Here is an 8,401-nt window from a genome sequence, read left to right on the forward strand (position 1 = left end):
AATGACGCCTTGCACATAGTGGTAGAGACAAGGGGCACCAGAGTCTCCCACGTTTTAATTGATGGTGGAGCAAGCCTGAACATCTGTCCACAACAAACAGCTCGTGAGTTGGTCATAAGACAGGCCGACTATACTCTATCACAATTTTCATCCATGGATATGACGGGACAGGACAACCATGCCTAGGATGCATATGTCTAGATTTGAATATTTCTGAGACGTATCATCGAGTTTTATTTCATGTGGTGGATATAGAACCCTCCTTCAACTTGTTGCTTGGCAGCCATGGATCCATGCTACCAATGTAGTTCCTCCACTCTACATCAGTGTGTCAAATGGATCACAACGGGAATTCTATAACCATCTATTAGAGGATAGAGAAAGTCGGCTTGTACACCCAATGATTCCGGTACCAACATATACAATTGAGGTACCCAGTATTCGAGTCTACAAAGAGGAAGAAATATCTCAAAGTCTTAGCAGATTGGCCATTCAGAAACCAAAGAAACAGGTATGGGTGAAAAAGGGTACCAAACCTGAAACAAGTTACAAAAGTCATCCGTTGTTCAAGAAATTCTACCAGAATGAGAAAGGATTGGATGTACTCATACGCCATGGCTACCAGCCATTTACTGGCATTGGCAAACATGAAAATGAAATCTTGGAACCAGTTACCTTGACAGGACAACGAGGCACTCAAGCCTTGGGATGCCAAAGCTATGAAAAAGTGGATGTAGAGGATTTCAAGCCAGTACCTTTCGTCAAGAGCAATACCATAGGCGGATGTTCACCATCAATTTGAATCAACAAATCCGCAATCATTTTGTCGTCATTGTACTCAAATAGACCAAGTGTCTTCATTTTGTAATACCTTCAAAAATACAATGACAAATGCAAATTACTTCCATATACAATGTCTCAAATTTCATCTAACTTCTTTACAATCTTTAGGATGGCATCTGAGGATCAAACATCAAAAGCCTTTAAGGAGATAAATCCAGAACTCACTGAGGCCGAATGTCCAGAGTTCATCCAAATGAGAAAGCAAGATCAACTGTCACCTCTGATTAATGATCCGATTGAGGAAATTAACATTGGCACGGAAGAGAGTCCAAAGATTTTGCAAATTGGAACAAGTCTCTCAGCAGAAGAAAGAAAAGAGTTGATAGACTTCCTCAAAAATCATCAAGAAGCCTTTGCGTGGACTTATGAGGACATGTCAGGACTTGATACAAAATTAGTCGAGCATCGACTACCATTGAAACCAGAATGCAAGCCAATCAAACAAAAGTTGAGGAAACTAGACCCTCGTCTTGAGGGGCAAGTTAAGGAAGGCCTGGAAGACCTACTAAAGGCAGGATTCATCCGAACAATCGACTATCCTGAATGGTTAGCAAACATTGTGGTAGTCCCAAAGAAAAATGACAAAATTCGGCTCTGCATCGATTTCAGAGATTTGAATAAGGCTACACCAAAGATGACTACCCACTTCCAAACATTGATTTGTTGGTAGACAGTACCGCAGGTCACGCTATGTTCTTCTTTATGGATGGATATTCTGGTTATAACCAAATTAAGTTGGCAGCTCAAGATCAAGCCAAAACATCATTTACAACACCATGGGGTACCTTCTGCTATACAGTAATGCCATTTGGTTTGAAGAACGCTGGGGCAACATATCAAAGGGCTATGACAGCTATTTTTCATGACCAAATGCATCAAATCATGGATGCATATGTAGATGATCTACTAATTAAGTAAAAAACAAGGGAGAATCACATCAACATTCTTTCTTAAGTTTTTGATAGACTCTTACAATACAAACTTAGATTGAATCCACAAAAAAGTGTATTTGGTGTGGAATCCGGTAAGCTTTTGGGATTTATGGTCAGCAAAAAGGGAATCAAGATGGATCCTTCCAAAGCAAAGGCGAACATCGAAATGTCACCCCCAACAAATCTTAAGGAGCTACACAGCTTGCAAGGCAGAATTCAGTCAATCAGAAGGTTTATATCTAATCTTGCCATGAGGTGCGAACCCTTCAACCATTTACTACAGAAAGGAGTCAAATTTGAATGGGGGCATGAATGTCAAGCCTCATTCGAAAAGACCAAGAAGTATCTTCTTTGCCCACCAATTTTAAAACCTCCAATTTTAGGGGAACCTCTACTCCTTTACATCACAGTTAACGATTCAGCCTGTGGTGGATTTCTGACTCAATATGAAGAAGGATGTCGAATAGAACATGTCATTTATTACATCAGTAAGACATTTGTGCAGTATGAAAAGAACTACTCGCACATGGAAAAAACTTGCTTATCCTTGGTGTGGATGTGTCAAAAATTAAGGCATTATCTGTTGGCTTGTGAAGTTAAAATTTTATCCAAACTTAATCCACTCAAATATATCCTCGAACAGCCATCTCTGAATGGAAGGATAGCAAAGTGGCAGGTTTTGCTGATGCAATATGATTTGGAATATGTGTCACAAAAATCAATCAAGGGGCAAGCCATTGCAGATCAATTGGCAGATTTTCCTCTATATGAAGAAATTAGAACAAATGATGATTTTCCAGATGAGCAAATCCTGACGACTGAACCAGAGCCGATTTGGGAGATGTACTTTGATGGATCTAAGAGCACAGCTGGGGCAGGCATTGGGATACTTTTCATTACACCAGAAAGGGAAATGATTCATTACTCTCTCAATTGAATTTTTCCTGCACGCATAATATGGCAGAGTACAAGGCCCTAATCCAAGGACTCAAAATGTTGCTCAAATTTAAAGTGCAGAGAGTTCGCATTTTTGGAGATTCTCTCTTAGCTGTCAGTCAGGTCAATGGAGATTGGCAAGTCAAAGATCAAAAATTGATCCCATATCAAGAGTTAGCAGCTTCCTCTTAAGACAGTTCGAGGAATGTCAACTCTTACATGTCAAAAGAGAATTTAACCCAATAGCAGACGGTTTAGCCAGTTTAGGCTCTACCATTGCCTTCAAACCTAGAGAATCTATCAGATCTTTTGAAGTTGGAAGACTCGAACAACCATCTTTTGTCATATCAGAACAGGTGTTGCAAGCAGAAAGTAGAGAAACACCATGGTATCAAAACATCAAGGATTTTCTCCAAACTGGAACACTTTCACCAGAAATGTCTCGAAAAGAGCAAAGAGTTTTGAGACACATGTCTTCAAGATATTTCATTCTAGCCGACATCCTATACAGAAGAGGATTCAGCACAGAATATGCTAGATGTCTCGATGCAAATGAGGCACTAGAAGTCATTCAAGAAGCCCATGAAGGAATTTGTGGGGGACATGTAGGGTATCAGACTCTCGTCAAGCAGATAGTCAAAGCAGGGTACTATTGGCCCACAATGCAAAGAGACTGTCAACAATTTGTCAAGAAATGCATCAAATGTTAGTTGCATGCACCATCAATTCATGCTCCAGCAGCGTACCTTCATTCGGTCAGCTCACCATGGCCATTCTCCATGTGGGCCTTCGACGTAGTCGGTCCAATCAATCCACCTGCCTCAAATGGACACAGGTATTTTCTTGCAGCTACAGATTACTTCACCAAATGGGTGGAAGCGATCACTTTAAAAACAGTCGAAGGACAACACGTAGTGTCCTTCATTCACAAAAATCTTTTGTGTAGATTTGGCATCCCGCATGATATCGTTTCTGATAACGGTACTCATTTCAAAAATGAGAAAATGCACAATCTCTGCTACAAACACAAAATACAACATCACTTTTCTGCCCCATATTACCCTCAAGGTAATGGTCAGGCAGAGCAACCAACAAGATTTTGATTCGTGTCTTAGAAAGGACTGTTGAAACAGGCCGAGATTGGCACGAGAAAATGCACAATGCACTTTGGGCGTATCGAACCACAATTCGGACACCCACCAATACTACACCAGCAGAATTAGTATATGGAACGGAAATTGTCCTTCCATTACATGTCCAAAAACCAGCAATGAAATTTGCTGCTCTCATTGAACTCCCAATTAGCAAATATCAAAAAAAGAGACTTGCTCAATTAGACCTCTTAGACGAGAAAAGACTACAAGCGGCAGAGCATGCCGAAGTCTATCGTAAGAGAGTCGCCCGACATTATGCCAAATCAGTCATTGAAAGAAAATTTCAGGTAAATGATCTTGTTTTAAGATCCATAGTTCCACTCAGGAGTAGACCCAAAGGAAAATGGGCGCCGAACTAGGAAGAACCATATGTTGTCAAAGAGGTTCTACCTCACAATTCTTATCGACTGATTGATGCCGATGGGGTTGAAATCCCTGATCCAATTAATGCTTTGCATCTCAAAAAATTCTATACTTGAATTTGCAATTCAAAAAAAATTCAAAATAGTTGTGCTTTGATAAGCACGTTTGTAACAATTTTCGAACCAACTAAGGGGCATGGTATCCCTTAGGAAAAAGTTTAAAAAATGCATCAAAATTTTCAAACTCAACCCATGTCTTGAGGACAATTGCAAGGGCATCGTCTTGAAATATGCAAGAAATTTCACAGACATTGAGGGACTAATGTATAACAATTAATGTTGGTCCCGACAATCGGCATTTGTAAAGTCTAGCATGAGATGCCATACGAAAAAGTCTTGTCACCTAAAAGACCTTGGCAAGATGCTAGAAAAAGCTATCAAGCGAAATGAGTTGAGCAATGAGCTCGGGGTGAGTGTAGTTGTTCCTCTGGTTCAAAGCTCAGCAGGCGCGGATGGGCATATGACCTATGCTTACGCTGTGAAGCTAAAAAGCAATCCATGAACATTTTGTTTATATTAAGTCTCCTAAAGCCTTCTGAATTCGAGCAAGTAAGTCCGGGGAGTGTTTTACATTTGGTACCCTGAGGCCAACTGGTCTAGGAGTTACCGGCCCAAAGCTTGTTACAAGGGTTCAGAAGAAAGCCCGATATACTTGATATTACACAAAGCAAACTACACAAAACCGCCAAAGCGGTGGAACTCCGTAGTAGCTTTTGGGGTGGTGAGGAATTTCTCCCAAGAGTGAAGGGTGGCTCAAAAAGAAAATCAAAATTCAAAAGCAAAAGCGAGTATGTGAAAAACTAAGTAAAAGGAGAGAAAAAGCACTTGCCAATGGTTTAGAAGGCATCGAGGGCAAATTTCTCCAAGCATCAAATGCAAAAACTTTCACAATTACAAAATTTTTCAACCAACATTAATTCATCTACAAAGTCTCCAATGAGATGGAGAAAAATCTTCTTATTTCAGGTCTATGCCTAGCGTTTCCCCTCGAGCGAGGATGGTTCAAGATCATTTGAAAAATGGATTTTCCAAACGATTTGCAAAAATTTGGTGCGTGAATCTTTGCTATTAAGCAAATTATTCAATTTGCTTAACAGCAAAGAGGGGCATCTGTTAACACCCCAAATTTTTCTACATCAAAATTGAAGCAATTGTGAAAATTTACAATTTCAAAGCCAATTTTGAATCTAAAGAACAATTAGATTCAAATCATGAATTTAACCCAAGACACGAATCCCAATGCAGGACTACGAGTCCAAATCCAATTGCAAAATGCAAATTTTGACTTAGATCCAAGAATTGGATCTAATTCAATCTAAAATGCTACGTGGGACCCACGTGTGGGCCCCACCTAGCCCGTGTGGTTAAGAGCCCCCCAGGGGCCATGCCCCCTCCATGTCAAAAAAAATAATAAATAAATATTTTCTCTCAAATTAATTGAAGAAAAGTCATTTTCAAGAAGAAATAAAGGAGAAACCTAGGAAAAGAGAGACATTTGTGTCTCTCTCTCTTCTTTAACCAAGTCCTTAAAGAAAAAAATCATTTTCAAGGAAGTAATTACTAGACTGGTCAAACTCACTTAACCTACTTAATCCAAGTAGGTTTGACCCGGGTGCACTCAAATGTGGTGCCAATTCCAGCTAGGTTCGGTCACCACGGGCTCAACACAGTCAAAACGTAAGTCTGTCTCATGATCCAATTAATGGACGAAAATAGACTTTGACCGAACCAAACCCACTTTGACTAAACTCAGTCAAAGTACAATTTAGCTCAATTAAGACCTTTCTTGACCCAAATTTATCAAATTACATCAAATTAAGTCAAACTACTTGCAAATGAGCTTTGACTTTGGTCAATTGATCGAAATTGATCAATTTGGACAATTTTGCCCTTCTGCGGTCAACTTAAGATTAAAAAGCCTAAAATGGTTTATGAAAGACAAATAAATATTTGAATTTGTCAAATGCATGAATCAAATACCAAATTTAAATTGAATTTCTCAAGTGAAAGTTTGATTCAGTTGAAATCCATTTTCAATCAAGTTTTAGACGAAAATACCCTTTTCGAACCAAATTTGATAATTTTTTAAATTTTATTAAAATTTAAATTGAATTATCATAATTCAATGGCATTTGGAGCTTAGTAACTAGGTTTTAACCTTATAAGTTCGATTTCAAACAAAAAATAAATAAAAAGTACAAAATAAGGGCAAAACCCTGTGCAATGGCATTTTCATCCAAAATTTTGGTCAAAATGGTCACCTAGGTCGGAACCCATGTTGACCAAACCTAGCCCAGCCCACCTACATCGTGGAAATGGGCTGAGAAATGGTCAATTAGAGCCTTTAAAGTCTATTTAACTCGTTTTACAAGTCCCCAAGGTCTTAAGCAAGTTCCCAATGTGAGTTAAGAAGGTGGTTGAACCCACCTCCTCCTCTATATAAACCTCCCCTTGGCCACCAAGGGGGAGGACGAAATTTTGGAGCATTCTATCAAATTGCTGCAGCCAAGGAGCTAGGAGTGAGAAGCCAAGGAAGAGAGAAGAGGTTCGTCCAAGCCCCCTTCCCCATTTTCTCTCATTCTCTTCTTCACTTTCTTCTATTTTCCTCATTGATTTTGCTAAGTTAGGGTGCTTAAGTGAACCCGTACTTAGGATTTTCGTGGTGAGAAGCCCTCTTTACCACTCCAAATTCCAGCAAGCAAGCTATTTCTTATTCTAGTTTTGCTAAGCTTGAATCCACGGTTGGATTCTTGCTTAGGATTGCTTGAGTTAGAAAACAAGTGAAGACGAAGGACAAACATCAAGACCGACCGACCGCAAGGTAGGTGATCTTAACTCACTTCTCTTCTACTTTAGCTTATTGTTGATTTATTTTAATTCCAGCAATTCGTGGGAGGGTTTATTTTCATTTGCTTACGGCTGGGAATGATGTCCAGCTAAGGGAAACCTACGCTTCAATGTACATGTTAATGCATAATGCATGCATATGTCGGTTTTTCTTAAATATGAACCCAAGTGTCAAATTTTGAAATGGGCCCCAAGGCCACGTTCCTTTCAAAGGAATCAACTTAATACCATTTTGAACTCCCTACTATGAGAGAATCCCACGGTGAGAGAGTGATTTTGCTACATCACGTATGATGAAAATGCCTATAAGGGATGCATACGTTTTTATGAATGTGATCCACCCTTGCATGGCGAAATGATGAACGAATAAGCTTGAGTCTTGTTTTATTTTCGTTCTTATTCACAGTCATTTTGATTCATGTCTTTCAATTTAATTAATCAAGGGTAGTGGGGAAGATTTGAAACAAGTTTTCAATCTTCCTACATAAAAGAACCCAACCATGAATCATCATGATTCATGAGTCATGCGGTCCCTTGATAAAATTTCATTTTGAAAAGTAAGGTACGTATATGTATACGTTGTTATATATGTACATATATGTATCCGATTTCTTGTCAAAAATTACATTCCTCCCTTAAAATCAGGTTGGAACATGTTTTCAAACCGGTTTTTAAGGAAATTGGCCATTTTTATTGATTTTCCTAGTGCAAGACTATGAATCATTTTCATTTCATTTTTACTTAATTTCAGCAAATCCATACGTAAGATGTATGTATGTTGTTGAAATCAGATCATGTTTCATAGGAATTGGTTTAAGAATGTCAAAGTTTACATATTTGAAATACCAACTATCCTAGAATCATCCAAAAGAGTTGACGATCTCATTACTATCAAATCTGGAATTTGAATCTATTTGAAAGACTTGTCATTTCCATCTAAGAAACAAGATATTTATTGGAATCAATGTCGACAATTTTCAGCTATTTAAATCAACACAATGTCTGATTTTTAGCTATTTTGAGACAAAAGTGGATGTCCTCCACGTCTCCCATCCATTTCAAAGATTTAACTTGACATCATTTATATATTTTCACAATTTTGATAATTTTATGTCAAGCCTCAAGCTTATGGACTATATCTCTAATTCATGTGCTTAATCATATAATGAGCACATATAGAGAAAGTCCTACATTTTAATCAATCTTCATGCATAGATTGTATGACATGCAATACAGACTTTGAAAGATTATGAGGGAGTGAAGAATG

Source organism: Nymphaea colorata, chromosome 6 (genome assembly GCF_008831285.2).
Source record: "Nymphaea colorata isolate Beijing-Zhang1983 chromosome 6, ASM883128v2, whole genome shotgun sequence".
Classification (NCBI taxonomy): Eukaryota; Viridiplantae; Streptophyta; class Magnoliopsida; order Nymphaeales; family Nymphaeaceae; genus Nymphaea; species Nymphaea colorata.